We start from the raw sequence: 21,893 nt of genomic DNA on the forward strand, positions 1-21,893 counted from the left end.
CATCTCTGCTGGGCTGGTCATTGTAATCTCTGGTACATTGCCTGTAAAGTGCAATTGCATGGACGACAACAGACTGTTACTTGACTGTAAGACAGCTCCCTCACCTTTGGTGCTAGCACCCAAATGTTAATAAGAAGGATTGTAACAGAGTCAGCATGGCTGGGATTGCCACTGTTACAGGTCGTTCTGCTGTAATGCACAGTTCTTTAATGCAAATTCACGTAACGTATTGACGAATTGGGGACACTGTTTCTAAAGCATGAACTTTTAAAACGTGCATTTGCTACAACGCAATTACATCATCAACACTTTTAAGCACTGTTTCTAAAGTGAGTTTTCTATAATGTGGAGTTGCATAAGAACGCAACTGTCGTGTTTTAGAAGAACTACTTGTATTTCCACTTCCGAATCCAATACAAGGAAATCCATCCAATTTCATTCTTTATTTGTTGACAACCTTTAAGCAGTTGAATAGAACTGAGTGGCTTGCTAGGCCATTTCAGTTTAGAGTCAACAATGTTTCTGTGGGTCTGGAGTCACATGTAGGCCAGACCAGATAAGCACAATAGATTTCAGTCCCCAAAGGCCATTAGTGAACTGATGGATATTTTGTTTATAACAATCAATAATGGTTTCATGGTCATTTGAACCCAGGCCCCTTGAGCATTACTTGGGTCTCTAGATTACTAGTCTGTCAATAATACTACTTTATTATCACTTCCCCTAAATGGATTCCATCACAATGTATATTAAGCATATTTTCCTGCCATAGCACCAACCTTTGTGGTGATTTTAAGGTCATTAAAGTTAATCTTGCATTGGAAGGATGGGGATTGGAAAGAGTTGAAGTGGGAAGAGTTTGGGTATTGTCAATGAGTATTTCTTCCATGTAGGGCTGCTTCCAGTATTAAATGAGTTTGGGCTTCCCATTCCTATAATTCCATCAGCTCCATGCCTAATTTCAGCTTGAATAAGTTAATGTTACAGAAGTTTGAGACACTTACTTCCTGGTTCCTTTCTACCCGGTGCTTTAAGACTGTTGCATGTCTGTTCTCTTTGAAGAACAGCCCACCTTTAAACAGGATATTGCAAACCCTAAGTTCTTGCCTCCATTTTACATACTATGGGCATCCCAGTGTAAGTGAAGATGTCCCATGTGTCCCATATTGCTGATGTTGATCACCTTTCCATCACCAAGGCATTTTAGTTGCAGTATGAAACAGGAGCACAACCCAGAAGCCAATTCTACTACTCAAGTGGCCAAAAAATAAACTTTTTCTGCCACCACTAGCATTTTACCAGTGGCAAGTAGGCCCTCTGCTGCATGGTGAGATACGCTGATGGGGAGAACTGGTCATCTCCTTGTACGGTAGGGAGTGTGGCCTCCCAATCAGCTAATCTGTGGCAAAAGAAGGGACCTCTCAGTGACAATTACAATCCCCACAGCAAAACCCTCTTCTGCCCTCACCAACACTGCCTCCCTCGACTCCGAGCCTGGCTGAGACTGAATGACCCCAGTAATTCCCAAACATCAACTCACTTGCAAAGAGAGTGCTACTTGTGACATCTCATGGCTGAATGCAGGCCCAGCTGTGGCTGTTGCTCTCAGTCACACTGCTGAGATGGAAAAGTTGCTGGCCCCACACTGAATGGTAGTTCTTGAGGGCTGGGGATGTTTTCTCTTATTTAAATGCAGAGGACTCCCAAAAGTAGTTCATTGTCAGTCTGATGGGCCTAAAATATGGAAAAGGGTCCCCAAAATGTTGAGGTATTGCCGCTAGCTTTGCACCTATTCTATTGCCCCCCCCACCCCAACAAAATCCAGCCATAAAGTGGCAGATTGCATGACGTGGAATGTGAGGCTATTTTGGTTCTACAGTTAAGGAATAAATATTGATTATTTTTTAATAAAAAAAACATGAACTGGTTTTTGTACTCCAACCTGATTTGCAGCATACCAACCAGATTATTGATAAATCTTTTCAAATATAATCCGGCTTCTAGTTGGTTATATGGTTACCAATTACTTTTTATAGTAATTGGTAACCATATACAGTACAGACTTTAATTTGCCTCATGCTGAACATTGGCTCACTGTAACACACTGATAGATTGAAAAAAGATTGAATTATAGAGCAATTAATTGGAAAATACTGGAAAGAAAAATAACATTCACAAGAGAAAATTTTAAACCTTGAATTTATTTCAAAGAATATCAATGATGAAATGGAAATATGCAGTAAAGAAATGGAAGTTAGAGGAAAATTACAGTCCTGATAAAGTATCTGTGCTGTTAGATATTTCTGTTCGCACTCCAAACCTATCAATACATTTCCATAGTGAACAGAAGTTATGTATTTAAGAATGTTTCTAGAATTAAATGTCCATCTATGTCCATTCTATCAAACAAATTTAAAAATAATCAAGAAAGATAAAAAAAAACATGATGAAGCAATGTGACTGCTTTATTTAATTATACTTCAGAATTATTAACTGTGTTGACAAACTTAATTATGGTAGTCAAGTTTTCTCTTCTGCCCTTTGAGAATCAAACCTTTTCTGTATATTTTGATGTCCTGACTACATACATGTACCAGTTAGCAATTTTTGAGAAGGTTTGTAGCTCAAGTTGATGGTAAGTATGTAAGTTAGTTTGCTGAGATTGAAGGTTTAGTGTTTAATTGTGTCCTTGGGAATTAAATTCTTCTTTGAATGCCCTTGCCAGTGGTAATATTTAAACCTAAGCTAAATAATAATATTGATTCATTCTAATAAATTTAACTACCATTGAAACATTCATAGTTGTTAATTTGCAAAGCTGCAATCATTTACAAAGTAGTTTCTTAAACTTTTTTTTTAAAAATCAGCAGCGGTATTGCATAAAGGACATGATTTATTTCTGATGCAAATTATTCTTAATGAAAGTGCTGACAGGTTTAATCCAATTATTTGCTAGCTAACAATATATAGCTGGTTTGTCATATTGTCAACTAACATACAACAGACTGCATACAAGTGTGTGGCCCCTTGTCAAAAACTTAGAAAACTTCAATCCTAGTAATAGAATACTGTAAGAATTCCTCCTCAGAAATAGAAGAGAACAGTAATTTGTCAATATAGTTTCTACTTGCATCATGTGACAGAACATCAATATTGTGAGATTATCTATGATCAGTATTTTACAGCCATTTCTTAACCAATCTTGTTTTGATTACCTCCAGCAGACTTAGAAAGATTAAATGGTATGGATCTGTCATATTGATCGCACTCTCATCATACTTTTGCCTTCAGTGAACTCCAGCTTGTAATCAATACAGTAAGCCCAATTTTGTACATTGTTTGATAAAGATGAAATCATAGCACTGGTAAAAATAAAATTACATTTGAATGCATATCATCATATAATATGTGTAAAACTATTGACTATAATTATCATATTTAAATTACATCGAAATAAAGTTGGAGATATATAGTCTGTCACAAGATAGAGGAATATTTGCTACGTATACAAATCAGACTATTCCTGACTAGACGTGATAGATGTTGACTTTGAAAGATAGATTTTTCTGATTATTTAGTTCTGCTGAAATTAGAGCTTTCAAGGTGCCTCTGAAATCACAAGAGAATACTCAACCTTGTAAGTGAGATTGTGGTTAGTACTGGAGCAGCGCTCTATTTTTCTCAGATCTGGCACAAGGATTTAGGGTGAAGGAATATGTGAAAACTTGTCGACCAGATGAGGTGATTGATCCACATTAACAACAGTGTTGATAGTGGAAGCTAAAAAGTATGCTTTTGAAGGAAAACAAACGCTGGCAACTCTGACGTTCCACAGGGATTGATACCGGGCCCACTTTTGTTTGTCATTTATGTAAATGATTTGAATGATAAAATAGGAGGTATGGTTAGTAAGTTTGCAGATGATACCAAAACTTGTGGTATAGTCAACAATGAAGATGATTATCTAAGATGACAAACAGATCTTGATCAATTGGGTCAAGGGAGTGACAGATGACGTTTAATTTGGATAAATGCAAAGTATTGCATTTTGGTCATTTAACCAAGGGCAGAACCTATGCAATTAATGGTAGGGCCCTGTGTAATGTTGTAGAGCAAAGAGATCTAAAGGTTTAGGTACATAATTCTTTGAAATATGCGTCACAAGTAGACCGTTTAGTACAATCACCTTTATTGCTCAGCCTAGGAGTTGGGACGTCATGTTCTGGTTATACAGGACATTGGTAAAACCTCTTCTGGTTGTCCTGTTATAGGAAGGATATTATTAAACTGAAGAGGATTCAGAAAAAAATTTACCAGGGTTTTGCTGGGAATGGAGTGCACGAGATATAAAAATAGATTGGGAAGGCTGGGATGTTTTTCAATTGATTGTAAGAGATTGAGGGGTAAATTTATTGAGATTTATAAAATCATGAGGGGCAAAAATTGTGGGCGGCACGGTGGCACAGTGGTTAGCACTGCTGCCTCACAGCGCCAGAGACCCGGGTTCAATTCCTGCCTCAGGTGACTGACTGTGTGGAGTTTGCACGTTCTCCCCGTGTCTGCGTGCGTTTCCTCCGGGTGCTCCGGTTTCCTCCCACCATCCAAAGATGTGCAGGGTCAGGTGAATTGGCCATACTAAATTGCCCGTAGTGTTAGGTAAGGGGTAAATGTAGGGGTATGGGTGGGTTTCGCTTCGGCGGGTCGGTGTGGACTTGTTGGGCCGAAGGGCCTGTTTCCACACTGTAATCTAATCTAATCTAATCTAATCTAAATAAGGTGAATGACAAGGGTCTTTTCCCTAGGGTGGGGGAATTCAAAACACAAACAGAAATTTGCTAGAAAAGCTCAACAGGTCTGGTAGATACCTGTGAAGAGAAATCAGAGTTAATGTTTTGGGTCCAGTGACCCTTCCTCAGAAGGGTGTGAGGAAGCATCACTGGTGAGAGAAGAAAGATTGAAAAAGGACATTAAGGGCAACATTTTAACAAAGAGAGTGGTACGTCTGTGAATTCTTCTGAGATAGCCATGGTGTTCCTTTGGAGAGCTGAGATACCCTTGCAGATATGATCCCAAGACACCTCAGGGACGGCGGGTTCAAGGATCCTTTCTGGGTGTTGAGGGTATCAGATGGATCCTTCCCTTTGCTGATAGGTGTCAGGGATCATTTGGGATATAGTCAGATGTCCTTTGGGACTGTTAATTGTGATGTAATGGGGAAAATCACTAGTATCAGAGTCAGAGTTGGGATACAATGACAGAGTTTATTGTACAAAGAAATACCGGAGCTCAGGGGAGAGAAAAACACCAACAGCACAGTGGTCAGCTGCGATTCTTCTCTCAACCTGGAGCACATTTTATACATCTTGTGATACAAAAGGTCAGTGATGAGATTATTGTCTTTGTATTGTTTATGGCAATCATTGCAGAATCGTTGATAGTTTTGATTCATCATTGTCAGTTCCAGTGCAGCCTTTGTTAATTTCAGCACGGTCGTTGTCAGTTTCAGCGCAGACATGGTCAGTTTCAATGTCTGCGCGGAAGTCCATCACTCTAGTAATGGGTGCTAATCGCTCTTCCTGAGAAGGATGAATACTGCAGCCCTGGCTATTACCACTCTATATGAGTGCATATCAAGCTGTTAGCATTTCTATCAAAGATGTTGGCTGGACCAAGGCACTTTGGTGGGTAGTGTACGTTACTCATGTGTATTCTCTCCCCACCCGCCTTAAACTGATCAACTAGGTTGTGAGTGCATTGTGCTGGCATTCTGATGGCCTAGGCAGTGTTTGTATTTGCTCTGCTATCTTTCTCCATATTGTTGTCCAGTAGCCATCTTATGTGTCAAGTGGCCAAATGATGGCTCAGTGGCCATCTTGTGTGTCCATGTGCTTAGTGACACCCTGCCCCGTGCCATCTTCCACATCTGTGAAAAGAATTGTGTGTAAAATGTGTATTAACCCTTGGAACTGACTAACTTGTCAAACTGTCAAGATAGTGTTCCCACCCAAATAGCAGACGTCTTGTGAGCAGCACATGCAAGTCACATGGCAGGATATGTAACAAAATAGAAATCTTCAGCATTGATAAGCAGACATTTCATCTGGTCAGAATTTCCTGGGGTTATCGTACTATGCTGCAAAAACATGCCACATAGCTCATGTAGTGGAAAAACTTCAACAAGTAGTCATATTGGCATCTTTAATATCCATCCCAAGTTTTGAGGAACCATTCAGCCAACTGTTAGTAGATTGTACAGGATCACGACCAAGAATGAGAGCAGGGTGCCATCCTTACTGTTAAACCGTATGGGAGTGGTACAACATGCGTGTGCTGAGTTCACCACCCTGAAATAGTAGAGCCGCCTCCTACTATTTACATTTGCACTGGGTGATGTCGTGGCTTAGTGGGTTAAAGTGTCTGCCTTGTAAGCGGGAAACCCTTGAGTTAAAATTCCTACCAAAACATCTTTAGAGACCCTTGAGTGAATTGGTAGTGTCCCTACTTCTAGGCCAAAAGGCCAGAGTTCAAGTCCCATGTGTCCCAGGCAGGTGTTGTAACACAAACAGAAGTTGGTAGAAAAGCTCAGCAGGTCTGGCAGGTATCTGTGAAGAGAAATGAGAGTTAATGTTTTGGGTCCAGTGACCCTTCCTCAGAAGGGTCTGAGAAAGGGTCACCAGACTTGAAACATTAGCTTTGATTTCTCTTCACAGATGCTGCCAGATCTGCTGAGCTTTTTCAACAACTTCTGTTTGTGTTTCTAATTTACAGCATTTACAGTTCTTTCAGTATTTATTAGGTGTTGTAACATGCCTGAACAAGTTGACTAAAAATAACAATCTTTATAATTATGGATGTGAGGACCTAATTCCTGGGTGTTATTAGCTTGAGGACAATGACAGCTTTGTCCAAGGAGGATTACAATAAAATAAAATTAGTCATGATCTCTAGAAGGAATTTTTGATTCGTTGATGCAGCATTGTTATTTAATTCATTAAAAAAGTCTAATTGTGATGAAGAAATGCTTTAAAACAAAGGATAAATGTACTGAATATGAGCTGTAACCAAGGAATGTAGAATGCATTATTCTCTCGTGAAAATAAATGGATAACAAAAATCTGCTCAGATAGAAGGATATGAAACAACTGTTAAGTGTCCTGCAATAAGGTTTAAATTTTGATTACAGTGCTTGAGAAATAATAACTTTGCACAACGAGCAGGAGAACAAGATAATGCTGGCCAACTATGTGCAATTAAATGAACATAATATCATTGAACATCTTTTAACAATCTCCATTGTAATATCATAAATAGATCTGCCACAACATACTGTGGACAGGCAGAAGGCTGGAAGAATACAGCAAGCCAGGCAGCATCAGGAAGTACAAAAGTCAATGTTTCGGGTGTAACCCTTCTTCAGACCTGAAGAAGGGTTACGCACGAAACGTCAACTTCTGCACCCCCGATACTGCCTGGCTTACTGTGTTCTTCCAGCCTCCTGCCTGTCTCCTTTGGATTCCAGCATCTGCAGTTTTTTGTATCCAACAACATACTGTGGAAGCAGAAACATTGCCAGTGAGGAGGAGGCTGAGAAAATGCACACAGCCTTTGTTAAAAGACTGCAAAATGGATATTGAATCTCTGACTACATATTTTATTTAGAATCCCATGTAGATCTGTCAAATTATGGTCAGGAAGAATCAATATTTCCCAGAGTGTTTCATGCAGGATTTGAAGTGGAGAAATTCCCAGATGGCTGTGATGAAGAGGATCGAGGTCTACATTCAAATAGAGAAAGTATGAAATGCATTGAATTTGAAATGCAGGAAGTCAATGTTCAATTAGAATGATCAAGTCTGGAACTGAAAACTGAAGCAACTGGGATCCAAATTCCTCACTCTGGTTGTTATTCTGATAATCAGACTGATGAGCAGAAAGATTTGATAGATTTAGAAGAAATAAAATGGTCAGAATGTTTTTCTTCAGGCACAGTAGACATATATCACTTAGAAGAACAGTTAAAAAGTAAGCCTACAATAATAGATTCTGAGTATAATTAGTGGGGGGAGAGTCCAGTTACATGGAAAATTAGAAAATCAAATTAGAAGGTAGGAGTGCAGATTAATGATGAAGCTGATTGCGATCAGAAAATAATAGGAAGAGACAGAACAAGTGAATGTCATATTGCACTAACAAATTATGAAAGAGTGGGGAAATTTGATATTGGAACTAACTTAAAGGCTTTGTACCTGAATACGCGAAGCATTCACAATAAAATTATTGAGTTAACAGTGCAAATAGAGACAAATGGGTATGATTTTGCGGGGATTACTCAGAAATGGCTAAGGGGAGATCAGGTTTGGGAATTGAATATCTAAGGGTACTCAGCATTTCAGAAGGATAGGCAGAAAGGAAAGAGAGGTTGTCTAGCTTTGTCAGAGCTGTAGTGAGACACTGGAGATCAAGACAAAGCAAGTGGAAGAAGTCCTTGGTGGCAATAATCTAAAGGTCTGAAACTGTAGTTCCACAGCAGGGCACAGAATAAATCAAAAAATACAAGGCTTGTAAGAAAAGTACAGCAACAATCATGGGTAAGTTCAATATGCACATAAACTGAATTAATCAAAGGTAGCCTCAAGGGAGAGTTCATTGAATGTATTAGAAATTGTTTCTTTGCACAATTTATTATGGAACACAATTTATTATGAAATAGCAAGCTATTTTGGATTTGGTACAATGTAATAAGGTACTAAACTCATAGTAAAGGATCCTAGATTAGATTAGATTAGATTAGATTAGATTAGATTAGATTAGATTCCAGTGTGGAAACAGGCCCTTCGGCCCAACAAGTCCACACCGACCCGCTGAAGCGAAACCCACCCATACCCCTACATTTACCCCTTATCTAACACTACGGGCAATTTAGTATGGCCAATTCACCTGACCCTGCACATCTTTGGATGGTGGGAGGAAACCGGAGCACCCGGAGGAAACCCACGCAGACACGGGGAGAACGTGCAAACTCCACACAGTCAGTCGCCTGAGGCGGGAATTGAACCCGGGTCTCTGGCGCTGTGAGGCAGCAGTGCTAACCACTGTGCCACCGTGCCGCCCACATCCTCTAGGGAAAAGTGATAATAGCATGCTAGAGTTTCAAATTCAGTTTGAGGATGAGAAACTTGAGTCTCATACTAGCTTTCTGGAGTTAAACAATTACATCGGCATGACGACAGATTTGGCTATGGGGGCTGGGTAGGAAGACTAAAAGGGAAAACCGTTGAGCAGAAGCAGATGTTCTAGGAGATATTCAATTCCGTCCTACTAAAATATATTCTAGAGAGGAAGAAAGGCTGTAAGAGGGAGAAAATGAAATCATTGGCTAAGCAACAGAATGACAGATAACATAAAGGCAAAAACCAAAGTAAACCATTTTGCAAAGGCAAGTGGCAGGCTGGAATTTTTCAAAAATTTTAAAGATGACCAAAGAAGTAATAAAAACAGCAAAGGTAAATAATGAAAGAAAACTGGTACAAAATGTAAAAACAGACAGCAAAAGCTTCTACTAAGTATATTAAAAGAAAAAGAGTAGCTAAGATAACTTGGTCCTTTGGAGAATGAAGCTGGGGAGTTAATGGTGAGGAACACAGAAATGGTACAAGATTAATAATTTGGCTCAGTTTTTGTGGTGGAGACACTAATACCATCCCAATAGTAACAGGCAATGCAGAGGTCCTAGAAAAGGAGGAATTTAAAACAATTCCTATCACTAGGGGAGAAGGTATGAGCAAACTAATGGGATTGAAGGGAAAGCAAGTCCTTAGGGCCTACATCCCAGGGTCTTAAAGGAAGTGGCAACAGAGGTAGTGATTTGGATGGGTATATCTGCAATACAGCTCAGGCAGTAGCAACAGTAGTTCCGTTGGTAATAATATCCACAATTCCATGGATGCTGGCAAGATTCCAGTGGATTAGAAAAATGCTAATATGACACCCATATTCCAAAAAAGGAGGGAGACAGACAGTAGGAAACTATAGATTGGTTAGTTCAACATCTGTCATTCATCACTTTCTCTGGCATTTGCTTTTACCTGGCCTAATCTTCACTCAAATCTGATATCAAGAGACGTGGCTGGTCATTTAAATGGCCCCAGGAACCCTACACGTACAAACTATGCCTTGCTCCCAAGTCTGCCTTCATGAAAATGAGAATTGTCCACATTTGGAGTGTGACTTGATATTCCTTTCCATTTTGTTATAAACCTAGGCCTAATAAGTGCATGTAGGCAAAAACCCATAAAGGTAATAGTTTTTTTTTCTCTCAAGACCAGAGAACCAGATGAGTTTTTATACAGCTCATGATAGTTTCATGGCAGCAGATTAGCTTTCAATTCCAGAATATGTTTTCACCTATTTTTATATTTCAACCTGTTCAGAGATGTTATTGCTCAACTCTGGAATAGGTGGAATTTGAACCCAGGCCTCCCAGTTCAGGGGCAGGGTCACTACCACTGTACCACAAGATAAAATTAAATCCATCAGCTGCCATGATGACATTTGAACTGCCATCCTGTTAAGAAGGGATACATGATACTGCCTCCGCAGCTGCATTATGTATTAGACTACACTAGTGAAAAAAAGGGTTGAAACAAGAACCCTCCAGTCCTAGGGAATTTTCTACAGAGTTATAGGAGGTAACAGATGTCCTCCTCCTGGTTTCAAATCAACACTATTTGTGGAGTAACCTGCCTCCTTTTGCACAACAACACAGAGTAGGGAATATTGGAGAGCCCAATGTTCTGATTATTGCTGCCATCCCCAACATAAGCAAGGTCATGGTGCATCCAATTTTGCCACTCACTGTGTAAAGACAATCCGATGTACCTTGATGTAATCCCAGGAATATCATTCTTTGCATCCTAATTAGCTTGCTGGTGCTACCACTGTAGCTTCAAATTATCTCATGATGCTCAGGAGTTTAAGCTATTTCTGAACAGAATTAAGTGAGAGTGATTCATAATTTCAGGATGCTCATGATTCAAACAGGAATGGCACATAGCCATATTATCCTCCCAGGAGAAGACAGGTTAGGCATTGAAGAATCAGATAAGGGTGAAGCTGTCAAATTTCAGCTGAGTTTGACAGGAAAATATTCACCAAGCACATTTCTGTTACTTAACTAAATCTTGCTGGCTTATTACTCTCCATGTTTTTCCTAAATTATTTTTAAAATAGTTTTAGAAATTTAAAAAGTCCCATGCTCAAGGTTTGTTCCTGTTGTCAGAGAAGTTTTAAACTAATTTGGCAGGTGGGGTGAGGCACAGGGTAGATGTTAAGTCAGGAGCAGCGGCCAATCAGATACAGAATTGCAAAGTCTTAGTTATGTGGAGAGATTAGATGGGCTGGGTTTGTTTTCCTTAAAGCAGAGGAATAATGAGAGACATAAACAAAGTAGATTGTGAGAATCTCTACCCCATGGCAGATGTGTCTAATACCAGAGGTCATATGTCTAAAGTGAGGAGTAAGTGGATTCGAGAAGATCTGTGAAAGAATTTTGTCATCCAGAGGCTGATAGATAGATGGAACATGCTGTTTGAGAGGGTGGTACAGACAGGTACTTTTGCAACATTTAAGAAGCATTCTCAATGAGCATTTAAAATACCAGGGTGTGGTAGTCTAGGGGATTAACGTACTTTGCTGTTTGTTGGTCAGCATCGACATGATGGGCCAAAGGACCTGTTTCTGTGTTGTATGATTTTTTAATGAGTAATTCTTCTTATTATCCAGCCACAGAATATTTCGACAAGGCAAAAGCATTTCAACATGCCAAGTTCAAATGAAACTGAATTTGTATTGTATTAAATCAGATTAACTTTACAATTAAGTCTGCAATTCCATATCCATTTGAGAGGCCGACTACTAGGAAATGTTATACAGAATGTCTGAAGTTCTATGCTATACTTTCAATTAAGTATATTTTTCTGATAAATCAGTGTGTACATAAAGGCTAAATGCACTTATTCAAAGTAACATTCATATCCAAACATGTACTGTAAACGATAATTAATATTCGCCAAAAAACCTAGGAAACAATTCCCATTTAAGATTAGTTACAAAATTATACCATAAGCTTTGTTTGGATGATCAAGGTTCCAAGTGACTTTCAATTTAATCTAACTTCCAGCTCACTTCCACCATTAATTTATTTGAACAAAAAAAATGAAACATGAACTTTGCTGTTCTATGATTCTATCTTGAGAGGGAAATAAATGTGAAAGGATAGGGATTCTATGATTCAGAAATGACCAGAGATGTGAGGAGACTCAAAACACAGTCTAAGTGAGAGAAGAAGATCTCAAGAGAGAAGAAGAAAATTGCCAAAGGAGAAGTTCCGTAGGCGATGAAAATACCTCAGGTGACCTTGATTACAAAGCCACAGAGTGGGAAGACTCTGAAAGGCAGAAGAAAAAGAATCTCAGAGGACTTCGAAGCCTTGTCACAAACTGCAATATTCTGGAGAGGGAAAACAGCATTGGAACACTTTGAAAGTTGGATGCAATAGTCCCTAGCGATGTCCACTCCAGTAGAAATCTGAACAGTATGATCTACCAGGCATCCTTTTGCCCTCAACTCCTGTCACAGGGCTTAAAATTGAGGTCACTTCAGTTTCAAGCTGATCATTAGACTAGCTTTTAAAAAAAAAAGATTCCAGCTGTTTTAATAAATTAATACAGATTCCACCATCTTCCATTGTGGGATCAAACCTGTGTCCCCAGCGCATTACCCTGTGTCTCTGGATTACTGCTCCAATGACTGAGTGGGCAGATCAGCCTTCATTTTATTGAATGGTGGAAGAGGCTTAGGGAGCTGAATGGCCTAGTTTTATTCATGTCTTCGTAGATGTTCTTCTATTCTCTTCTTCTGGAGGTATTCCATTATTCTTCCAGTCAGTCATCATGAACTGCATGGTTTATGACATACCAAACATGTTGTTGCTCCTTTTTGTAAATGGAATAACGTCGACTGAGACTGCTACTTTCTCTGAAAAATTATAAAATGTCTAGTAATGCCTCTGCTCATTCTTCATTCGATAGTTTATTTGTTTGGTTGGATTCCCCAAAGGTCTTTGACTCGAAGAATTGGGGACATTGTAGGAGAGTTCCAGATGCCAGGTAATTGTCCATCAGAAGCTTCAACCTCCTGAACAATTCTTGCATGGTCCCATCATTCATCTTTCAGGATATGTCCAGCCTCCAACTATCTGGAGACCAAAAGAACTGGGCCAATATCTAAACCTACAAATTATACCAATTTGGGAGTTCAGGGCCCTGGGGTGACATAAGCAATGCTGAGGAGTAAATTCACAAGAAATACTACATTAACAGACTTTCAAAATGGACAAATAATGAATATATGACTTTCAAAATTCTAATTGTGAAGTATAATAGTTTGGCAAAGAAAAAAGTGTTGCATACTAATTAGAAAATAAGAACCTAATTAGGATAGAGGAGAAAGGATACCTGATAGTACAAGTACATAATCAAGCAACACAGCAACACAGATGAACAAGATTATGAAAACAAAATTGTAAAGGTTTCTGGAGGAATAGGTGGAATTGAAAATAAAGAAATTATATCAATCTTGTATTTCACTCTGATTTTGACCATACCTGGAGCATTGTGTGCAATTCTGGTCACCATATTATTGAAAACAAGGCCGTACAGAAGATACAACAAAGATTTATCAGCAAGATCCCAGTAATACAAAGGTACCCCTATCAAGAGAGAATGGACTGGTTGGGTCTATCCTCTTGAGAAGACAAGTCTGAGGGATGAGTCAATCAAGATCTTTAAAATGCTGAAAGGTTTTAAAAGTGTAGACAGAGAGACAATGTTTCCAAAATAGTCAATTGTATTTGAAGAATAAAAAGTAAGCGTTATTTTTAAGTGGATATGTGTCACTGGTTAGGTCATTCATTGTTTATCCCTAATTGTCCAGTTAAGAGTTAATCACATTGGTATGGGTCTGCAGTCATTTGGAGGCCAGACCAAGTAAGGATGGCCAATTTCGTTCTCCAAATGACAAAAACCACATGACGATTTACTACAATTGACAATGGTTACATGGTCACCATTGGCCAGCTTTTCATTCCGGAGCTAACTGAGTTCAAATTTGACAACCTTTGATGGGATTCAAACCCATATGCCAGATTATTGGCCAAGGTTCTGGATAGTTTGTGCAATGACATTAACACTGTGCCACTGCCTCCCCATATTATCTTCATGGTGAGAAATTGCAGAGGTCTGAGATATAGAGTGATTTGGATGTCCAAGTGGCTGTATGCATGCACAAAAAAAACCTAACAATGCTAATAGAGTGCTATCTTTTATTATGGAGAGAGTTTAATATGAAAATATGGAGGTTATACTTCAGTTGTACAGGGCACTGGTGAGACCACAACTGGAGTACCTAGAATAGTATTGGTCACCTTGTACAAGGAAAGATGTAAATATTTTGTAAAGAGTTCAAACAAGGTTTCAGAATCACAGATGTGTTACTGTGCAGAGGGAGCCCCATCATGTCCATTGAGGATTGTGACTCAATGCCATTCTCCTTAGTTTCTCTGCTCCCATCACTCCCCTGTATCCCTCTGAACTTGCTTCATTCTGTTCTCCCAAGTCTGATCCTTATCATAGTCACCACATAAGGATGGTTTTGTTATCATCTGGTGTGCTGACCTTTACCTGGCAGAGGGCAAGTGCCAACCTCCTCCTTTCTTCCCCTGGATCATGACCCCAGTATTGAATACCAAGCTGTTATTTTCAGGACTGTCACTAGCTGCATCTCCTCTGGAGATTTTCCTTTCACAGCTTCGCACCTCAGAGTCTCTCATCCCTGCACAACCCACTTCCATCTCCTTCTCAAAATCCATAAACAGCTCAAAAGTGGATCCATCATTTCATACTGGTCCAGCCCCACAGAACGTATCTAGTCTTATCTTGATTCAGTTCGTCTTTCCTTCCTTCAGTCTCTTTCCATTCATATTTGTGAGTCTTCTCACACATTATGGCAGTTTCACAACTTGCAGTTTCCTAGCCTGCTCTTCACCATTGATGTTCAATCCCTCTTTGCATCCATCCCCCATCAGCATGGTCTCAAGGCTCCCTTCTTCTTTCTTGAAAAGAAGCCTGAACAATCCCCTTGTACCACTAGCCTCCTTCACCTGGCTAAACTCATCCTCACTTTGAACAATTTCCATTTAAGTCATCGCATTTTCTCCAAGTTAAAGGTGTGTCTTTGGGTACCCACATGGGTTTCAGTTTTGCCAGTCTCTTGTGGGGTATGTTGAACTTTCCTTGTTCCTGTCCTACATGAGCACTTGCTCTCGCCTCATTCTTCGGTACATCAATCACATCAATGCAGCTGCTTTCTTCTGTTTTACAGAATTGAAAAAGTTAATTCATTTTGCTTCCAATTTCCGTCCTCTCTCGCTTTCACATGGTCCACCTCTGACTCTTTCTTTCCCTTCTTTGACTTCACTATTTCCACTTCTGAAGGTAGGCTGTCCATAAATGTCTACTGCTCACCCACCAACTCCCATAGTTACCTTGATACACTCTGCTTCCTCTCAGGATTCAATTCCATTCTCCAGGTTTCTCTATCACATCTATTCCAATTAAACCATTATCCACACAAGTGTTTTCAATATGTCTTCCTTTTGCCTTAACTGAGTATTCCATCCCATTGTGGTTGAAAGGGCACTTAGCTATGTCTGACCCATCTCCCGCAGTTCTGTCCTCACTTCCTCCCCTCCATCTCAGAACAATGGTAGGTTTCCCCTTGTCCTCACTTTCCACCTCATCAGCCTCTGCATTGAAAGAATCATACTCTGTCATTTCTATCACCTCCAATGGTCCTGGTTTCAGGTGGAGGATTATACAATATTAGCTTCATTCACTGAAGCATGCATTTTCTTCTGCACAACAGCAAAAGGCATTCTGGGGAATATGGCAGAATCCACTCAGATGTTTAATGTTATTTCCAAAATGGGTAATATGATAGAGTATGATTTTCTGATATTCACTGTGAAATACAATGAGCCATGTGTAGTCCCAGGAGCAACATCCCGGGCATCTTTTTAAATTGCTGGTGCTATTGCTAGTGCAGCAAATTAATTCAGAGAGCAAAACACTGAGGAGTTCAAGCTATCTACAAACAAAGTTATATCGTGGTGACTTATTGTTTTAGGGTGCTCATGATTTAAACAAAAATAGATAGACATACTGGGATAGGACAGCCCGCAGTTTGAAAAATTAGCAGTCAGGTTTTAGCCCAGTTCAGTTCGACAAGAAAATATTTATTGAGCAAGTTTCTGATCTTCAACTAAATCTTCCAAAGTTTTCATTTTCTATCACACCCAGTTCAGGACATTACTCTTAATGGAAGATGTGAAGATACTGAAAAGAGTACAGAAGTGATATATGAGATTGGTTCCTGGGATAAGGAATTTCAGTTATGAAGATATATTCGAGAAATTGAGATTGTTTTTCTTGGAGACGTCTGAGAGGATATCTGATCAAAGTGTTAAAACCCATGAGAAGATTAGTCAGAGTAAATATAGAGAAAATATTACCACTCGTGGAAAGATTGAGGACATGAATGCATAGATTTAAAGTAGGTGACACCAGGTTATAGTCCAACAGGTTTATTTAAAATCACAAGCTTTTGGAGTTCTGCTCCTTCATCATGTGAAGGAGGACTTCACCTGATGGAAGAGCAGCACTCTGGAAGCTTGTGATTTTAATTGAATCTGTTGGAATATAACTTGGTGTCATGTGACTTCTGACTTTGTCCACTCCAATCTAACACCAGCATCTCCACATCCGATTTAAAGTAATTACTAGAAGAAGCAAAAATGGGTACGGATAAAAACTTTTCATGCAACAGGTTTGAATCTGCAATCCACTGATAAAGTGGAGGAGGCAGGTTTGAATCAAGAGCGTAAAAGGGAATTAGATAATTATTTCAAAACAGCCAATGTGAGGCTTATGGGGAGTAAACAATAAGTGAGGTGCCCATTTACAGAGCTGGGTTGGACATGGTAAGCTAACTGGCCTCCTTCTGCACTGCAGCAATTTATGTTTTTCTTAATACACTTTTAAAACATTGAACGAGCCTTTATTTTGCCACATTAGAGCATTTCAAAAATGTGAGCATTAATAAAACTCTTTTGTAAGATACCTGATGAGATTTATAACATATTTATAACTGGAATACTCTATCTCAACTGGTTTAAATGCTGAAACACAACTTATGAAGATCCATGGTATACTTTCAATGTTTATTTCCTACTTGAGTATCAGTATATTTTATGCCTACCAATCAGTATATAAACAAATGTTACTCAAAGTAACTTCCTCACAGAAGTATCCTTGTAAACTACAATTAAGAGTCACCAAAAATTACATCAAATAAATCTCTACTTGAGATTAGTTGTAAAATTTGATCATCAGCTTTGTGCAAATATAAATCCAGACTCCAACTGACTTGCATTCAAATTAATTTAAGTTTCAGTTCACTGGAAACATTAACTGCTTTGAATGTAAAAATGTGTGTAACCAGTATGATTGTATCTAATGGAGAATACAATGCAGGACTAAGGGAAAAAGTGGAGTAGTGGAAATAATTGGATCGCTGTTTCAAAAAGCCAGTATATATTTGATGCATATCCAATGGCCTCCTCTGTGCTGTACTATCTACTTACAGAATTTTATCAATGGAAAATGAGCAGTTCACAAAGTCTTTCGTGCATTGAAATAGGCATAATTCTAACTCCATTACTCTTGATAAAAGCACCAAATTGAATTCCCTTGAGCAATATTGACAATTTCCCATCCATTACCTCTTATGCCTATGTCGAGCAATCCCTGAGATTTCAGCAGAGTTGGGTGCTCATTACCTCGCTTTGACAAATGAGATGCCCTTTGTGGACATGCACTGGATTTTGGATCCCACAGAAGTCCTGTCTAACATGTACCTTCTGTAGGGATGGATTCAGTCATTGATGGAGGAAGCAGATTGAGCAGCTCTGTCTGAGGAAACGTTGAAACATTGAAAGTAGGTGCGAGAATTGGCCATTCAGCCATTTGAGCCTGTTCCACTATTCAATATGATCATGGCTGATCATGTAATTTTGGTCTTCCGTTCCCACTTTGTCTCCATACCCCTTGATCCCTTTACTGCGAGGGCCACGTCCAGCTCTCTGTTGAATAAAGCTATTGAACTGGTCCCAACAGCTTTCTGTGGCAGAGAATTCCACAGCTTCACAATGCTCTAAGTGTGGTGGCACAATCCGAAGATGTGCAGGTCAGATGAATTGGCCATGCTAAATTGCTCACGGTGTTAGGTGCATTAGTCAGGGGTAAATATAGGGTAGGGGAATGGTTCTGGGTGGGTTATTGTTCAGAGGGTTGGTGTAGACTTGTTGGGCTGAAGGGCCTGTTTCCATACTGTAGGAAAACTAATCTATTCTAATATGAAGAAATTCTTCCTCATATCAGTCCTGAATGACTTACTCCTTATTCTTTGACTGTGACCCCTAGTTCTGGGCTTTTCAAACATTGGGAACATTCTTCACACATCTAGCCTTTCCAATCCCATCAGGATTTTAAATAATTCTACGATATCCCCTCTTATTCTTCTAAATTCCAGTGAATACAAGCCCAGCCGATACAGTTTTCTTTTATGTGTCAATCCTGCCATCCCGGGAATCAGCCCGGTGAACCTTTGCTGGACTCCCTCAATATTTATCTCTCAGCATCCACCCACATTCCTGATGAAGGACTTATGCCCGAAATGTTGACTCTCCTGCTCCTCAGATGCTGCCCTGTCCTTCTTCCTTCCCACCTTCGGGGACTGTTCCACTCTGTGACACCGAGTTCTCACTGCACCTCACCTTTTCCAAAGTGCCACCATTCTGACAATAATCTGCCATACTGCTTTTGTCACCAAAGGTGATAACCTCACTTCTATCCACATTATATTGCATTTGACAAGTAGTTGCCCACTCAGCCAGTCTGTCCAAGTCACCCTGCAGCCTTTTAGCATTGTCCTCACAACACACACTGCTACCCAGCTTAGTGTCATCTGAAAATTTCAATTCCTTCATCCAAATTGTTAATCCATATTGTGGACAGCTGAAATCCCAGCACTGAACTTTGTGGCACTCTACTCATACTGCCTGCCGCTATGAAAGGACCCATTTATTCCAATTCTCTGCTTCCTGTCTGTCAACCAGTTTTATATCGACCTCTGATAAACTACCTCTGATACTCTTGAGCTTTAATTTTGCTTACTAATCCCCTGTATGGTACTATGTCAAAAGCCTTTTGAAAATCCACTGATTCACCCTTGTCCACTCAACTGGTCACATCCCCAAAACATTCTCGAAGGTTTCTCAAGCTTGCTTTTCCTTTATGAATCCGTGCTGACTTGGACCGAGCACTTTCCAAATGCTCGGTTATTACATCCTTCACAATTGACTCCAGCGTTCTCCCCACACCACCAATATCAGGCTAACTGGTCTATAATTTCCCATTTTCTTTCTCCTTCCTTTTTTTAAAAAGTGGGGTTTACATCAATTACCCTCCAGTCCATTGCTGATCTTCCAGAGAATGATGGAAAATGATCACCAATGCTTTCATTATTTCTAGGGCCACTTCCTTCCAGAAGTACTCTGGGACTGCTTGGGTTTAATTGCATCAATCTCCTGACTAACAAGGATTTCCTTCTGTTCCTCCTTCATGCTTGATCCTCTGTTCCCGAGTGTTTCCGTGAGGTTAATTGTGTCCTCCGTAGCAAAGATGGTATTTATTCAATTGGACTGCCATCTCTTTGTTGTTTCATTATGAATTCACCTGATTCCAACTGTAAGCTACCAACATTTGTTTTCTCTTCACAGGAAGAGGGGCAAGTCTGAGAAGACAGAGCAACTTAAGACGAGTGTCAGCGCTATCAGCTTTGTTTCTACCTCTCTTCATATGGCCACCCCCCCCCCTGCACTTCCCTGTTGGCAAAATGTGGGGATACTATTGTGATGAAGCTTAAGAACCACAAAAGCTCTATTTTACTTGCCTATCATCGTGTATTGGGAACTCAAGGGTTAAAGATCCCCGATTAAAATGACTCACTGCAGGTTCGATTGCATGCCTGTCCTCTGACAGAGTGAGACTAGAAATCACAGTGGGGGTCTGGCTGCTATCTCCAAACTGCCAAAATGGTCTGGAGCCAGACATATGGATTTTACATTCAGCCCCAGGCAAAAGTGTTTGCTCTTCTTGGACAAGACTGATTGCCAAGGTTATAAATCTCATTAACTGCCTCCCTGTCCCTATTAACTACTCCCTTATCTATTAAGAAGGGTATCTGAAGATCAACAATGGGAACAAAACAAAAATCCTATTTTCTAAACCCTTTATCCATTAACATACAATTGTGAATAATATAATTGCCAGCTCCTGTAAATCATTCATTATTTGTCACAGGAAGTCAGCAATTACCGGGCTTTGTAAGATTGTGAAATACCTGTCTTAAACAATATAAAATCAATCAGACTTCTGTATTAGCCACACACAATTAAGATATAAAAAACACTGCTTGTATGGAAAGTTCAGAGATTCATCGAGGGGTGCCACCTCAAGTAAACTACACTTCTCCTTTTGGTGTCACTGAGAATCTCTTGTCAGCTGTCCAAAAATAAATAAACCAACATTGAACTGAAATTTGTGTCGCCCGGAGTTGAGACTCAAACTTCCACAATTGAGCCACCAAGGTGGAGTTTTGGTTAATTCTCTATAAATTGTAGATAGGTGTGAGGGTCTGGAAATGTTCATACTGTAAATACCTTAAGCACTGCCCACTATAATCATGTTATACTGACAGCTTAGGATCTCAAAGTAATAAAACCTAACATCTAGTCTTCTTCAGTCTCACTAACAATGTCTGTCACTATCAAGTAGTGCCCATACTATCGTGAAACATTACCATGATTCAATGAGGGAGCGTCAGATGTTGTGAAAGCTTCCATCCATTTCTAGCCCTAACTTTTATTGCAGAAAGATCAATGTGTTAAGCTACACTTGAAGCTGGGATTAAACAGGGGATGGTGATCGCAGCAGAATTGAAATATTTGCACTCACTGGAAGATGACTCCTCACAAATAAATTCTATTGAATGAGTTTAACCAGGAAGACCTTCCCACATGGTGCTGTACCATCTGAAAAACATCCTCCCCATTGCAATGTTATGGATCGCATGGATCCCAACATCCATCCCATAGCCTCAGTGCATCCTCCAGTTTGGAGCAGAGATTCTGAGGATCAAGCAGTGTCCTGCGTCTGGACAGTGTTGCTATAGAACCCCAGACATTATCTGCATGGACACCTGATATGGAATGGCCATCTTATGTTCCTCACTGGCCCCAGTGGAAAGAAGGGTTACGATACAGATGCACTGACAGTCTGACATGGTAAACTGACCTCCAGTTCTAGACAGAGTATAGCATCACAGTCCCTCTCTCATGCGGACAACAATCCATGGGAGCCAATTGGATGTGGTTCCCCTGTTCTTCGCCACATCATGAGGGACCTGTGGCTGCAACCACCACAGTAGGGGTCAGCCCCTCATCTGCTGGACATTGCTGCTGGTCCTGGGTGTGTGGATGCATGTGTTCCCCATCCATTTATGTTGGCGCTCTTAGTGCAGTGGGTACTGGGCCTGTCACAGCTTCAGTGCCTGGATCCAATCAGGACAGTTCCAATGAGCCTGTGTGGGTAATGTAAGGAACAAAGCAGCTCCTCGGTAACAGCAGCTTTCAGTAGTCATAGCACATTCACAAATAA

The sequence above is a fragment of the Chiloscyllium plagiosum genome, unplaced genomic scaffold (assembly GCF_037043375.1).
Source record: "Chiloscyllium plagiosum isolate Xiang-an unplaced genomic scaffold, Cpla_swu_hap1 HiC_scaffold_4, whole genome shotgun sequence".
NCBI classification, from domain to species: domain Eukaryota; kingdom Metazoa; phylum Chordata; class Chondrichthyes; order Orectolobiformes; family Hemiscylliidae; genus Chiloscyllium; species Chiloscyllium plagiosum.